Source organism: Phascolarctos cinereus, unplaced genomic scaffold, assembly GCF_003287225.1.
Source record: "Phascolarctos cinereus isolate Bilbo 61053 unplaced genomic scaffold, phaCin_HiC Scaffold_5;HRSCAF=322, whole genome shotgun sequence".
Taxonomy (NCBI): domain Eukaryota; kingdom Metazoa; phylum Chordata; class Mammalia; order Diprotodontia; family Phascolarctidae; genus Phascolarctos; species Phascolarctos cinereus.
The window spans coordinates 285,170,685-285,187,183 of record NW_027555958.1 but is presented as its reverse complement, the minus strand read 5'-3'; positions in this window follow the sequence as shown (position 1 = coordinate 285,187,183).

Sequence of the window (16,499 nt, the reverse complement as noted above, 5' to 3'; positions counted from 1 at the left end):
AGGATAAGATAAGATAGAAAATTGGATGAGATCAAGGGAACATGTAGAGGAGCCTTGGTGAGGAAAAGGGCTACTTTTTTGTGTAAGTCAGGGTAAAGGAGGAGATTATGGGGGAAGACATCTGAGTGATGCAAAATGAGAATGAGGAGAGAAGACAACTCTCGGCAAATGACTTTTTTGGGGGGGAAGAGGAGGTGGTGAAGCATGAGTCAAGGTCCTCAGCCAAAGGGGTGGGGAGAGAGTTGCCACTGGAGGCTTAAGGAAGGATTGAAAAAAAAGTTTGGAATAGTCATCGTGATAAGTGTAAAAGCAAATTGATTAGGGAGGTATAAAAAGATTGCCTTGCTGCAGTGAGCGCCCACTTCAGATCGTACAGCACAGGTTTGTGGCAGACCCAATAAGCATGGTTTTGTGATTTTTCTCCAACTCCATTAAACAGCATGTGAATAGGGGCAAAGGCAAAAAAAATGGTGGGAATAATCCAAAGATGGCCTTTGGCAAGGAATGATCAGCTATAGAATAAAGGGATTTGAAGGTAGAGAATTTCTGTTGTTGTTCAGTCATTTCAGTTGTGTCCAACTCTTTGTGATCCCATTTTGGGGTTTTCTTGTCAAAGACACTGGAATGGTTTGCCATTTCCTTCCCCAAGTCATTTTACAGATGAGGGAAATTGAGGCAAACAGGGCTAAGTAATTTGCCCAGGATCACACACAGCTGGTAAGTGTCTGAGGCCAGATTTGAACTCAGGAAGATGAGTCTTTCTCTTTCCAAGCCCAGTGCTGTATCCACTTTGCCACCTAGCACAGTAGAGAAAAAGCATAGAGTTAAAGTGATTCATTAAAGGGTCAAGACAAGGAGGGCAGAAGATTGTATCTCCATGCTGAGATGATGGCCTAGGAAAGAATTGAAAAGTTGAATGATTGGTGTTACAGCGAGGGTGAAGAATAGGATTAGAGGGGGGTAGTTGGGTGGTGGAGTGGATAGAGCACTGGCCCTGAAGTCAGGAGGACCTGAGTTCAAATCTGACCTCAGACACATAATACTCACTAGCTGTCTGATTCTGGGCAAGTCCCTTAACTTCAATTTGCCTCACTAACAACAAAAAAAAAAGAATAGGATTAAGGGTTGTAAAATGGGCAAAATGATGGAATGGCAAGAGACTACGATTAGCAAAGGAATTTCAGAGTTCATGAACGTGGAAGTCCCTTTCCCCATCTGGGAATGTAGAGAAGGCAGAGTGCCCCATGGCTCACAGGAAAATTCCCCACTACTCTGTAGAGAAATGGCATTGTTTTGAAAACAGAGTCCTATTCAAAGCCTCCAATGAATATGCCTTGCATTTCTACCCTAGATAACTCTTCAATCAAACCAAGCATTCTCATACCATTGCTGTACTCTCTTGGAAGTTTTATTTTCACCCCCCAGAGATCCAGTGAACACAATTGCATGTCTGCTTTTGGAATAAATAATTCATGATCAGTAATGAGCCATAAACCAAGAGGGGCTGGCATGTTGGGACCTGCAGAATGGAAGGAAAGGAGGCTGTGAAATGAAAAAACTTTCCATCCCAAAGTGACTATTTGGCCCCTGGCTGGCCTAAATGGTCCTCTTCCAAAGCTACTTCCCTGTGCACAGTTCTGTAAGCTCCAAGGCCTAGTGTTGGGATGCACTCCCGTCGACCCTCTTCTGGGGCTTTAGATTAATTAATTTTCTGTTGTGCGCAGGAGCCAGAGTGTTCCCAATGGAGCCGAGGAGATGATTCTACTGGTGCGATACAAAAGGGAACAGTTAGACTGTGACAGCTGATATTAAAATTACTACAACTCACTTCATATCCAGAGTCAATGCATTATATTCCTAATAAATAATGGGTTACTGCAGGTTAAATGTCTATTGCTGCATTCCAATTGTTGATATTTAATTAACTCTAAAATTAAAGCATTCTTTTTTTATTGCTATTCCAGCTAGGACTACTTTTCTCCTAATTGATTGAGATTAAAGTGTCTCCTGAATATCTCAGCATCTTTTTGTCAGCCCAAGTGAGAGAAGATTTAATGAAAACATTTGATATTTCAAAGCGTGACATAAATATCTTTAAATTAAGGGAAAGACTCTGTTGCTTTTTTTTTCTTATTCTGCAATCAGGGTGCTGATAGCTGTGGAAACACTTTTAATAAGAAGATTTACCAGGAGACTGTTGAGTGGTTATTCAGGTTGGTGAATACAGGTTGGCAGCAAATGCCAATCATTTTTCACAAGGAAAGGTAGCAGAAGTGAGTCATAGGATTTAAAGCTTGAAATGGCTTCGAGGTCATCTGGCCCAAACTCCACGCTTTACGGATGAGGGAATTGAGATGCAAAGAAGTGAAATGATTGATTTACTCAATAGCTAAATGGCAGAATCAGGATCTGAACTCAGCTGGTTAGCTACGGGTTGGTTTTCTGATGCACTTTCTGGAATTTTCTCTCTATTTGCAATAACATGCTGTCCTCCGTGTTCAAGTGTAGTGGTGTAGAAGAAAACCTGGTCTACAAGTCGAGAAATCTATGTCAGGAGTATTTTTGGCTTTGCCTCTGACTAGCTGCAATGACATTGGGCAAATAATTTCTTCTCTGGGCCTCAGTTTCCTCTTCTGTCAAATGAGGGGGTTAGACAAGATGACCTTCTGACTCTAGCATTTTAAGGTTCTATGATCTTTGGGTTGCTTTTCAAGTAAACAATGAAGGATTCTCTCTCTCCCTACCCCCAATGTGGCCATGTTGCCAATGGGACATTTGAAAGATAGCTTCACAGGACCTGGTCTGTGGCCGTAGCCTGGACATTGAGCCCATGACTTCAGCCTTATTGGCACTCTATGCAAATAGAGTGAGCTGAAGTTGTCACAAAGAAAGGTGGATTGGTTGATCTTATGGGCCACCCAAATACTCGGATCAACTCCTTTTAGAATTCCTAGCTTCATTCAAGGCTCAGCTCAAGTGCTTTCTAAATGATGCCTTTCCTGACCCCCCCCCCAATTATTTGTGTTTCCTTCCCTTGCCCCAAATCCCTGATGAAATTACTTTGTATTTACTTTGCATACGCAAGGTGTCCTATAAATCTTGGTGCACAGCCAGTAATTTGTATATAATTCATCTGTGTAGATGCCCTCCCTCCATCCTTCATCACTCCCAGTCAAGTAGAGTGTAAGCTCCTTGAGGGCAGCTGTCTTTACATCCCTAGTGTCTACCATAGCATCTAGCACCCAGTAGGCACATAATAAATCTTTGTTGAATTGAAATGCTCACTCCCCCTTGGCAGGGAAGATCTTAAAACGTATTAGTACCAAGTATTGCTATTCTATTCAGCAGCTATGATCTCCCTGTGAACAGTGGGCAGGAAAAACTCTTGCACGGGCTAGAGAAATCAGGGTAGCTACCTAGATGGCTACCTAGAGTACTGGGTGGATAGACCACTGCACCTGGAGTCAGGAAGACCTGAGTTCAAATTTGACTTCAGACATTTACTGGCTGTGTGACCTTGGGCAAGTCATTTAACCTCTTCCTGCCTTGGTTTTCCCATCTGTAAAGAGGGGATAATAGTAGCATGTTCCTTCCAGGGTACTTGTGAAAATAAAATGAGATGATATTTATAAAGCACTTTGTGAACCTTAAAGCACCATAGGGATGTTAGCTTTTATTACTATTACCTGCCACCTGTATCTAAGTTTGCTCAGGTTCAGACATATGCAGAGAAGGCTGCTTGAGATCAGAGTCAAAGCATTCCAAATATATGGAATTCTGTTTTCCACTGAATGTGGCATGAAACTTCTGAGTTTTTCACCCCAAGAAAGGTATGTCCTGGAGACTGCACAGACACTCACATGTACTTACATCTCAGATTTGGGCCACAAACAGGTTTCATCTCTACCCTAGTCATTACATATTTGTAATCTCTAAGTATTCTTCAGTTTTAGAAAGAGAACTCTGGGGGCAGCTAGGTGGCGCAGTGGATAGAGTACTTGGCCCTGGAGTCAGGAGGACCTGAGTTCAAATCTGAATTCAGACACTTACTTGCTGTGTGACCCTGGACAAGTCACTTAACCCTGATATCCAAGAGGAAGAAGAGAAGAAGAAGAAGAAGAAGAAGAAGAAGAAGAAGAAGAAGAAGAAGAAGAAGAAGAAGAAGAAGAAGAAGAAGAAGAAGAAGAAGAAGAAGAAGAAGAAGAAGAAGAAGAAGAAGAAGAAGAAGAACTCAATTATATGTGGTTTTAAGCACCTACTATGTCTTGTAGGGCCACAAAGCATGAATAGTGGTCCATTTGCAGACGGTTGCCCTCTGACTGCTCTGTCCCATTAAGAATTTAATTAAACTCAGGGTACCAAACTGTAATTCCATGGGGGAGAAACAACAGAAAAATTAAATTATAGAAATTATCAAAAATTATATATAAAATACATGCAAAACAATTTCCAGGGATAGGGGAGCGATGGCATTGAGGAGGAGCACAGGTCCACTAGGAAGGGCAGTTTGTTAATAACAGATTGTTGGTTCCAGTGAGCACAATGGATCTATAGCATCGAGCTGGACAGGGATAGAGGATTTCAGGGGGCAGGGAGTAGTAGTCTGAGAAGGAAGCTTCTGCTTAAGCAGCCCAGGGCTCAGAATTCCAGAGATTCTGAGTATAGCCACAGATTATTATTCCATTCACAAGTAGCAAGGGTAATGCTGATTTGATTATCAATCCCTGAGCAAGGGGGTGGAGGAAGGTGCAGAGCATCCTGATTCATCCTTGATTCTGTTTGATGGTTAAGGCAGGTATCGGGTGAAGACCTGAGGTCCGGCTTCAGGGAAAGCAAAAGGGAGCCTGGCCAGCAGGCACCAACTCACAGAAGTATATGCCATGTCACAAGTCATAAATTTTGCTCCCTGCTTAATTCAACTTTTGTGATCTCTTGCTTATCCTGAAACTTTTTTCTCGTCCTTGCTTATATTCTTGTCTGTCTTCTGTAAACTTGATCCAAGCAATGTAAGATTTGCAAAGTAATTTCATTGCTGTCTCACAATAACCCCATAAGGTAGGTGCCATTATTATCCCCATTTTACAGATGAGAAAACTGAGACTCAGGTTAAGTCACATGCCAGCGGCTACACAGCTAATGAGTATCTCAGGTAGGATTCACACCCAGGTCTTCCTGACTACTAGTCCAGATCTTTATCTATTCTAGAATACCAACTCTATTTCCCCTGGTATGGGAACTCTCCCTTTGCTGCTTTCTGATCTCACATTCAGCCTGGCCCTTCAGCCTTGGCTTTGTGGTTCTCACTCCACATTCTAATCCAGCTTTTTCCTTCCCTAGTTGCTTGACTGAGGCCTTTAACTGCAGCTCCACTGGGTGGGTGGATCAAGGGGGAACATGTAGCATAATTAAAGACCTGCTCTGTGCAAAGAGGGAAGAATGACTAACAAACTTAGTCGTTGTGCTTCTGATGAGCCTTCACTTGTCAATTAGTCAGTGAAGATTTCCACCTTGGTTAGAGGAGAAAGGTCATGAAGGTGAATTTGCATTGCCCATTTATTTAGTTGAAATGTACACAGTAGGGAATGGATACATGTTTATTGAATTGAATCAAACTGAAACATGAAATTCAGGCACTTAGGGAAATTCAAAACATTTTGCTTATTATGTATTTGCTGCTTCAACTTTCTTTTCCTTTCATTCTCTTCTTAACCCTCTACAATCTGACTTCAAACCTCATCACTCAACTGAAATGAATTAGTCAACAAACATTTATTAAGCACCTACTATATACCAGGCAAGGCAGCTAGATGGTTCAATGGATAGAGCATTGGGCCTGGAGTCAGGAAGACTTAAATTCAAATCCAGCCTCAGACGCTTACTAGCTGTGTGACCCTGGGCAAGTCACTTAACCCTATTTGCTTTAATTCATTGGAGAAAGAAATGGCAAGGAGGCAGCTAGGTAGCTCAGTAGATAGAGAGCCGGGTCTGGAGCTAGGGAGTGGTTGTTCAGTTGTTTCAGTCGTGTTCGATTCCATTTGGGGTTTTCTTGGCAAAGGTTCTGTGCTGGACCCTCTTTTCTCTTTCTGCACTTTATCTCTTGGTGAACTCATAAACTCCCATGCACTTAATGATCATCTCTGTGCAAATGGCTCCCAGATCTATATAACCTGGCCCAGTCCTTTCCTCTGTCTTTGAGTTCGACGTCACTAATTGCTTATTGTACATTCCAGTCTGGATGTCTTGGAGGTATCCCAAACTCATCATGTCTAAAAAAGAGCTCACCTTTCCCCCTACACATCCCTCTTCCAAACTTGCCTATTTCTATCAATGGCACAGTCACTCTTCAAGGCTCCCAGGTTTGCAGCCTTGGTGTTATTCTCTCCTTCATCCTATGGATCCACTCAATTGACAAATCTTGCCTTTCTAATCCTTCCTTGTATCTTTCTCATCATTTCTTGCTTAGATTATTGCAATGGCCTCTTAATCGGTGTCTTTGCTTCAAGTCTGCCCACTCGAGTCTGGCTAAAGAGATTTTCCTTAAGTGAAGATCTGGCCATGCCAATCCCCTACTCAATAAATTTCAGTGGCTCCCTATTACTCCTAGGAGTAACTCTTCCATTTAGCTCTTAAAGATCTTCACAACTTAAACCCAATCTGTCTTTCCAACCTCATGTACGTGCCCTCCCGTTCCTCCTCTGCTTACATTCTGCAAATCAAATTGATCTTCTCCTAGTTTCTCTCTGCTCAAACTGGCCTTCTCCTTGCTCCTTATGCACATCTCATCTCCAGGCTCCATCTCTTTATGCTGGCTATCCCCTATGCCTTGGAATATAATTATTTCCTCCTAACCTCTCTTCCTTCAAGACACAATCAAGGACTACCTTCTATGTGAAGCCTTTCCTGATTCAACCCCATACTCTCCCTCCCTCACAACTTTGTAATTAACCACTGTGTATTTATTTTCTTCTTATTTATTACATATGGACTTATATATGCACTTGTCCACTCCATTTGAACATAAATACCTTGAGAATAGAAATTGTTTCATTCATTGTATATTTATCTCCAAGGCCTGCCACAGACACATAATAGGTGCTGGCACACGGTAGGTACTCAAGAAATGCATGTTAGTTCATTGATGAAAGCTGTTATCAGAGAAGAAACCTCTACCAATAAATAACTAGCTTTGTGAAGAAAAAGTTAAACAAGAAATGCAAGCCACACATTGGTCCATTGTTCTCCCTTTCCTGAGATTATTAGCTGATGGCCTCTAACCATAATGGGTCTATATTCACTTACTGAATCTACTGAATATGCATGCCAATGCAGTTACACAATCATGTTCCAGCCCTGTGAATATCCTCTAAAGCCATGACATTATTATCCTGGGAAGACAAGGCACATAAGCTAGAACCTCAGGGGGAATCCCAGGCAGGGACTTTGGAGATACCAATCCTCAGAGGTGTCTGCACTCCCTTAAGTAATTTAAGAAAGAAAATGGAGGTCATAGGATACCAGAGTAAAACAGTAGCAGAATCTCATCAGTTCAGGGCTGAAAAAATGCTCAATCTTTCACTGCCAACTTGCTGTATCTGGGTACTGTGGTCCAGACGAGCTTATTTTCCTTCTCCCTGGCAGTTCACAACTCCTCTCCTGAATACCCAACCCCTTCTTGGATCTTGGATGGTTTTACTTGAAATGTTAGTTTTATAAACAGCTTGACCCTAGGATGAGACAGACTTTTCAAAGCAAGCTGAATATATCCTCATAAGGCAGGCATCTTGACTCCCAGCTCAATTATATCACACAGTATAACTATTTAGTGTTTTTAAGGGCTAAAGTTTTGACTACTGAAAGGATAATAGGAACTCAGGTTATAGATTTAAAGCTAGAAGGGATAGGAAAGTGGGTATATGAGTAAATCATTGACATCTTCTTCACTGCCTTTTTTGAAGGTAACAATACTGTTATTTTTCCCCAATCAATTCAACATTGCCTCTTCCTCCCTCAATGGACTTCTCTCTAGTCATTGAAATTCTGTCTGAATTCATTCCTTTTTGGTTAACATACTGCCACCCATTCATACTCTCTCCATCCCAAGGATTCTGAATTCCTGTCGGTCATTATACAAACCCCATTCCCCATCTCTCATTGCCTGCTCTCTTACTCCCATCCCTCCTCACTGTCACATTGCAGATCTACCAGCTCCTTCAACTATGCTCTCTGGAATGTCCGCTCCATACTTAACAAACTTGCTCTAATCTTAAACTTTTCCTTTCTCACTCCTTCCATTTTCTCAGACTGAGACATAGCTCCCTCCTGATGACACAGCATCCCTGGCCATCCTTTCCAGCAAATTGCCCCCTCTGTCATCCCCCACTCTCTTGCTAATCTTCAATCTCTGCCTGTCAAGTGGCAACTTCCTTTTCACCTGTAAATACTTCCAGGTTTTCCCAGTCTTAAAAAAAAAACCCCAAACATTCTCACTTTATCCATCCATCTCTGCTAGGTATCATCATACCATGTATCTTCTCCCTTTCATGACTTTCTCCTGGAAAAAGCAGTCTACAATCAGTGCTTTCACTTTCTCTCTCTCTCTTCTAAACTTTTTGCAGTCTGGCTTCTGACACCATCATTTAAATGAAACTGCCTTCTCCAAAGTTACCAGAGATCTCTTACTTGCCAAATCTAATGGCTTTTTTTCAATTACAATTCTTCGCAACTTTGATGCTGCTATTCACCTTCACACTCTCTTCTCTCTAGGTTTTCATGACACTGCTTTCTCCTGGTGCTACTCCTCTCCATCTAATCCTTCTTCAGTCTCCTTTGCTAGATCTTCACCTAAGTCATACCCTCTAAGGGCAAGGTCTCTCACTGCATCCTGGGCCACCTCCAGTGGTCCTGATCTACATCTCACCACTCACCCAGATGGCTCTGAGGGAGAAAGTGAGGCTTTGCACAGCCCTCCCTCACTTAAATCCAATTCACTTTCAAGTCATGGCATCACTTTCCTGATGTTCAGGACAAACAACAACCACGCTCTAGCTATGGGTCCCACAAGGCTCTGTCTTGGACCCTCTTCTTCCTATATGGTATCTCTCTTAGTGATCTCATAAGCTTTCCTTTTTAAAAAAATCATTTATTTTTATCATCATTTTCTTGTGAAATTTTGAGTTCCAAATTCTCTGCTCCCTTGTACCTCTTCCTCACCCACTGAGCAGGCAAGCAAAATCATATCAATTATGCTTATAAAGTTTGCAAAACATATTTCCATATTAACCATATCACCAAAAAAAGCAAAAAAAAAAGTGAGAAGAGTATACTTCAATTTGCACTCAGAGTTCATCAGTTCTCTCTCTGGAGGTGGTTAGCATTTTTTCATCATGAGTCCTTTGGAGTTGTCTTGGATCATTGTATTGATCAGATCAGCCAAGTCTTTCACAGTTGATCATCTTTACAACTTGCTGTTACTGTGCACAATGATCTCCCAGTTCTTCTCACTTCACTTTGCATCAGTTCATGTAGGACTTGCTGTGTTTTCCTAAAACCAGTCCCCTCATCATTTCCTACTACACAATGGAACTCCATCACCATCATATGCCGTCACTTGTTCAACCATTTCCCAGTTGATGAGTATCTCCTCAACTTCCAATTCTTTGCCACCACAAGAAGCTGTTAAAATCTTTTTGTACATCTAGATTTTTGTCCTTTTCCTTTGATCTCTTTGAGGTACAGCTCTAGTAGTGGTATTCCTGGGCCAAAGTGTATGTATAGTTTTATAGCTCCAAATTGTTCTCCAGAATAATTGGGCTAATTCACAACTCCGCCAACAGTTTATTAGTGTACCTATTTTTCCTCATCCCCTCCAGCATTTGTCATTTCTGATAGGTGTGAAGTGGTACCTCAGAGTTGTTTTAATTTGCATTTCTCTACCCTATAGTGATTTAGAGCATTTTTTTCCCATATGACTATAAATAGCTTTGATTTCTTCTACTGAAAACTGCCTGTTCATGTCCTTTGACCATTTATTAATTAGGAAACAGCTCTTATTTTTATAAATTTGACTCCGTTCTCTATATATTTGAGAGATGAGACCTTTATCAGAAAACAACTTGCTGTAAATTTTAAAAAATATTATTTCATTTTCTGTGGTACCTTTTAGCAAAATGTAATTTTCCTGACTATCCCTTTTAATTAGGTCTATTTTTGCTTTTGCTTTGTCTGAGATCATGACTGCTCTCCCTGCCTTTTTTCCTTCAGCTGAAGCATAATAGATTTTGCTTTGGCCCTTTTTTTTTAACTGTGTGTGTGTCTTTCTGTTTCAAGTGTGTCTCTTGTTCACAACATATTGTTGGATTCTAGTTTCTAATCCATTCTGCTATCTATTCTGTTTTATGTGTGAGCTCACCCCATTTACACTCACAGTTATGATTACCAATTGTGTTATTTCCCCTCATCCTATTTTCTTCTATTTATCCTTCTCTCTCTCTCTTTTTATCCTGTCTGTCCTCAAAAATCTATTTTGCTTCTGACCGCTACCTCCCTTAATCCCCCTCTCTTTTGTCATCCCCCATCCAGATCTCTTATTCCCTTCCCCTCTTATTTCCCTATTGGGTAGGATAGATTTCTGTTCCCAGCTGAGTGTGTATCTATATCCTATCTATAATCTTCCATCTTTGAACTAGTTATTAGCATTGTCTACCCCGCCCACGTTTTCTCCTGTACTATAAAAGCTCTTCCTTGTGCACCTTTTTTATGTCAGAAAATTATCCCCATTCTCCCTCTCCCTTCCTCCTTCTCCCAGTGCACCCCTTTTTCTAACCCTTTCATTTTTTGGGTGGATGGGAAATTATCCCAATGTAATTGACTCACACTCATCCCTTCTATCTATGCAGATTCCTAATTGCCCTAAAAATAATAATATTCTTAGAAGTTACATGTTTTATCCCCCTATAGGAATATAAATAGTTTAACTTTATTGAGTCCCTTATGATTACTCTTTCATGTTTACCTTTTTATGCTTCTCTTGAGTCTTGTATTTGAATGTCAACTTTTCTATTCACCTCTGGCCTTTTCATCAGGAATGCTTGAAAGTTCTCTGTTTCATTAACCATCCATTTTCCCCCTGAAGGATTATGCTTAGTTTTGCTGAAAAGGTGATCCTTGGTTGAAACCCTAACTCCTCTGCCTTCCAGAATACCATATCACAAGCCCTCTGCTCCTTTAATTTGAAAGCTGCTAAATCATGTGTGATCTTGACTCTGGCTCCATGATATTTGAAGTGTTTCTTTCTGGCCGTTTGCAACGGTCTCTCTTTGATCTAGGAGCTCTGAAATTTGGCTATCATATTCCTGGAAGTTTTCATTTTGGGATCTCTTTCAGGAAGTGACTTTCAATGTCTATATTACCCTCCGGATCTAAGATATTGGGATAATTTTCCCTTATAATTTCTTGAAATTGGAAGTCTAGACTTTTTTTTTTTTGGTCGTGGCTTTCAGATACTCCAATAATTCTTAAATTATCTTTCTTGGATGTATTTTCCAGGTCAGTTCTTTTTCCAATGAGATATTTCACATTGTCATTTATTTTTTCATTCTTTCTGTTTTGTTTTTATTGTTTCTTGATGTCTCATGGAGCCATTAGCTTCCCCTTGCCCAGTCCTAATTTTCAGAGAATTACTTCCTTCAGTGAGTTTTTGTACCTCTTTTTCCATTTGGCCAATTCTCCTTTTTGAGTTCTTTTCTTCAGTGAATTTTTGTGTCTCTTTTATTATTAGGCCCATTGTGTTTTTTAAGGTGTTGTTTTCTCCAGTAAGTTTTTGTGCCTCTTTCACCAATCTGTTAATTCTTTTTTCATAATTTTCTTGCATCACTCTCATTTTTTTCCCCAATTTTTCCTCTACCATGCTTACCTCTTTTTTTTTAACTCTTCCAGCAATTCTTGTTGAGCTTGAGTCCAAAAAGCATTTTTCTTGGAGGTGTTGCTTGTAGATGTTTTTGCATTGTTGTCTTCTTCTGAGTTTATATCTTGGTCTTCCCTGCCATCATAATAGTTTTTTTTTTGGTCAAGTTCTTTTGTTGTTGTTGTTTGCTCATTTTCCTAGTCTATTTCTTGACTTCGAACTTTATGCTAAAGTTGTGCTCACCTCTGGGTGGGGAAGCACTGTCCCAATCTTCAGGCTTTTTCATGCTGTTATTTTCAGAGCTTGTTCTGAGGGTATGCAAGTTTTCAGTGCTTCCAAGGTAGTGTGATCTGGGGAGGGGTGTCATCACTGCTCTCCTGGTTTGTGCTCTGGTCTTTACCCAGAAAGGGCCTCTAATCCCTTGCAGCTACAAGCACTGGTCCTCCTCTTGTCTGTAGAACTGTGACCAGGACCCCTGTTCTCCTGCAGCCACAAGTGCTAACACTCTTTTCTGCCCTGAAACTGTGATCCAGAACTGCTTATAGGCAACAGAGTTGCCAATCAGTACCAGCTGCACCCAGGTGCCAGAAAAGGATCCCCTGTAGTCTCTCTCTCTCTGTCTCTCTCTCTCTCTCTCTCTCTCTCTCTCTCTCTCTCTCTCCCTTTTTTTTTTAGGCAATTGGGGTTAAGTGACTTGCCTGGGGTCACACAGCTAGTAAATGTCAAGTGTTTGGTCTGAGGCCAGATTTGAACTCGGTTCCTCCTGACTTCAGGGCCAGTGCCCTATCCACTGCACCACCTAGCTGCCCCCTGGAGTCTCTTTCTGACCAGTTGTTTACCATCTCTGGGCTGAGAGTTCCTGAAGATGCTGCTATTGTGGCATTCTCCAAGGCCCCCCGCTGGTGCTGCCACCTCAAACACTCTGGACTGGCCTCCACTCTGGTATTACAGACCTCTCTTGCTGACCTTCTAAGTTATCTTAGGCTGAAAAAATGTCTCACTCTGACTTTTTGTGGGCTCTGCCACTCAAAGAATTTTACTTGAGGAGTCATGTTAAAGTTGTTTGGAGGGAATGTGGGGAGAATTCAGCTGGCTTGCAGCCTCTCTTGGCTCTGCCCTTGATATCATAAGCTTTCGTGGATTTATCATCATATACTGATGATTCTCAGATCTAGTTATCCAGCCTTAACCCAACATCCAGTCTTGCATCTCCAACTGCCCATTGGACATCTTGAATTAGATGTCTTAGACATCTTAAACTCAATATATTCACAACAGAACTCTTCTTCTTCTCTCTCCCCCACATCCCTCCCTCCTTTCTAACTTTACTTTTATTACTGCCACCATTAGCACCACCATTTTCCCAAACACTCAGGCTCACAACCTTGGTATTTTCCATGACTGCTCTCTCTCACTCCCCATGTCCATTCTGTTGCCAGCTCTTTCTTTTCTACCTTCACAACATCTCTTGTATATGCCTCCATCTCTGCCTTAAATCTCATACCACTCTAGGCCACCTCCCACTAAGCTGTCAGAATAATCTTTCTAAAGAGCACGGCCGTCCATGATACCCCACTAGTGTTAATAAGCACCAGTGACTCCCTAATATCTTCAGAATTAAATATAAAACTCTCTGCTTGGCATTTAAAGCTTTTCACAGACAAGTCCCTTCCTACCTTTCCAGTCTTACACTTTACTTGCCCCACCTTACTCTACAATTCACTGACATGACATGGGCCTGCTTGGTACTCCTCACACCATAGACTCCATCTCCCAACTCTGTGACTTTTCACTGGCTGTCCCACATGTGTGGGATGCTTTCTGTCCTTGTCTCTGCCTCCTGGCTTCCTTAGCTTCCTCAAGTCCTTCTTTCTACAAGAAGTCTTTCCCGAGTTCCCTTAATGCCAGTGCCTTCCCTCTGAGATTACCTCTAGTTTTCTTGTATGTGCATAGATGATTTCATGTTTTCTTCCTCAATAGAATATATTTTTTTTGCTTTCTTTGCATCCACAAGGCTTAGCCCAGTACTTGACATAGAATTAGCAAATTAAATGTTTGTTGACTTGACTTGAATTTCCCTTTTTCATATACCTCCCAGAACCGTCATTTTAAGGCAAGTGCCCAGGCAAGCCATGTTTTAATTCCTCTCCAGGCTTCATTCCTGATTCTCCAATCTTTCTCCACTATGCTCCTTGTTTGGGCCTCTTTCCCCTTCCCTCCCACAGCTTTTCATCTTCTTACGCATTGTCTTCCCCCATTAAAATGTAAACTCTTTGAAGGTAAAGACTATCTTCCTTTCTCATTATATTTGTATTGCCAGCATTTAGCACAGTGTGTGGTACATAGAAAGTGTTTAATAAATGCTTATTGACTTGACTTTTTAATTTGGTACTGATATTGATCGATGTTCTAGCAACTCAAATGGTCTGACCTACATATAGACAGCTGATCTAAGAATGACTCCCACATGGGTAATGATTATTTCCCATCTGTTATGATATAGTCAATTTCTCTTTTTTGTTTTTTGAAATTATGTTGAATGCTCACTGTGTCCAGCTCTCTTCTGGAAGAACATATTCATAATTCATAGCGTAAGGTTTCTGTGTAGTATGCAAACCTCTGGCCTCTTTCATTTCTAAACTCTGAGCCATAGTTCCCATTGTATTTTTCACCATCCTCACCACCTCTACATTAAAGTAACTGAATGTTGACTTTGGGCTGTCTTGTTGGGCTATTCACAGCATTTCTCTGCCTCTTCATCCTCGGTAACAGATGCTAGTGCATAAGTTGTGATTATCTTCCTGGTGGTCCTTTTGCAAATGCTCATCATGAGTGTACTGCAAAGTGAGATGACTAAGTGTTCCATGAAACGATGTTTCTTGTTGCCTTTGGGCACAGGATGAAACCAAGTCCGCCAACTCTTTCATTAGCATCTCCCAGGAGAAATTGTGAGTCATTCTTCCATTTAGCAGCAAACATCCTTACATCTTCTGATTTCATTTATAGCAAAGATGTCAATATTGATATGATTCAGTTGGATAAGGATGTCTCGTGGAGAGGACCAATAGTTAAGCTAATATGGAGATGTAATCTAAAAACTGATCCTTTGCACAATTCTTTGCACAATTCTTTGCATACTCTGCTCCCTTTTCCGCCATTTTGTCATTGTCCCTGGAGAAGCAGGAAGGAGCCCGCAGAGGACTGAAGTTCATTTTGCGTTTGTCTTTGTTTCACAGGAGCAATTCTGAACCAGAAAAGCTCAAAAACTGGGTTCAGGTTCCTTCTCTTACACATACTGGCAATGTGACCCTGTAAATGTCTCACTTAATCACTCATTCCTGGACTGTTTCTCAATAGAGTCCTCCTTCTCCTTACCTGGTACATTGCTACCCTGAAGAACCTTCTGATTTGAGGCCCTCTTCTTCTGATTAGGGGCTTTCTACCTGGGGCCACAATTTAAGGAAAGATTCTAGCCATGGTTAGCTTATAAGTTGTGTGCAACTCATTGTGACCCCAAACAGGGAACACAATTAAAAACAACTGAACAACAACAATTAGCCACATTTCATCTCACTCACTGTGGGACTTTCCTTTAGATTCTTCCTCCTCTTCCTCACCTGTGACATTGTCCTAAGGAGCGTTCTTCCTCCTCCTGACTCTCCCTCTGGCTTTACAGCTGCCTTTCATTTGTTACCTTCCCTCCTTAGAATGGAAGCTGCTGGAGGGTAGGTTGCTGGTATTTGTATCCTCAGCTTTTCTCGTGGTGCCTAGCACATATTAAGTACTTAATAAATGCTCTATTAACAACAGCATCTACCATTTATATAGTGTTTGCAAAGCACTTTACAAATATCTCATTTTATCCTAACAACCTTGGGAGGTAGGTGCTATTATTATACTTATTTTATCTATTTCTCTCTCTCTCTCTCTCTCTCTCTCTCTCTCTCTCTCTCTCTCTCTCTCTCTCTCTCTGTCTATCTACCATCTATCATCTCTCTATTATCTGTTTCCATCTATCTATATGTCATCTATCATCTATCTATCCATTCATCCATCCATCTATCTATCTACCATCTATTATCTCTCTATTATCTGTTTCTACTTATCTATATGTCATCTATCATCTATCCATCCATCTATCTATCTATCTATCTATCTATCTATCTATCTATCTATCTATCTATCTATCTATCTATCTACCTATCTATCTATCTGTCTGTCTACCATCTATCATCTCTCTATTATTTGTCTTTACCTATCTATATGTCATCTATCCTCTATCTATCTGTGTGTCTGTCTGTCTATCTATCTATCTATCTATCTATCTATCTATCTATCTATCTATCTATCTATCTATCTATCTACCTATCTATAATCTAGGCAACTCTCTCAGTCTGTAAGTTGCAAATAACCTTCCAACCTGCATTGATAGAGGGAATTTCCTCCTCTGAGAGAGACCATTGAAATCACAGGTCTCATGTCTATCCTATCCTTTGTTTCATAGCCAAAAGAATTCATGACCTAGCGAATAGCCTTCTGTTGCTTGTACAGAGTAGAGCATGCTTTGGAGTTCCATACTCTTCTCACCTGGAATAGG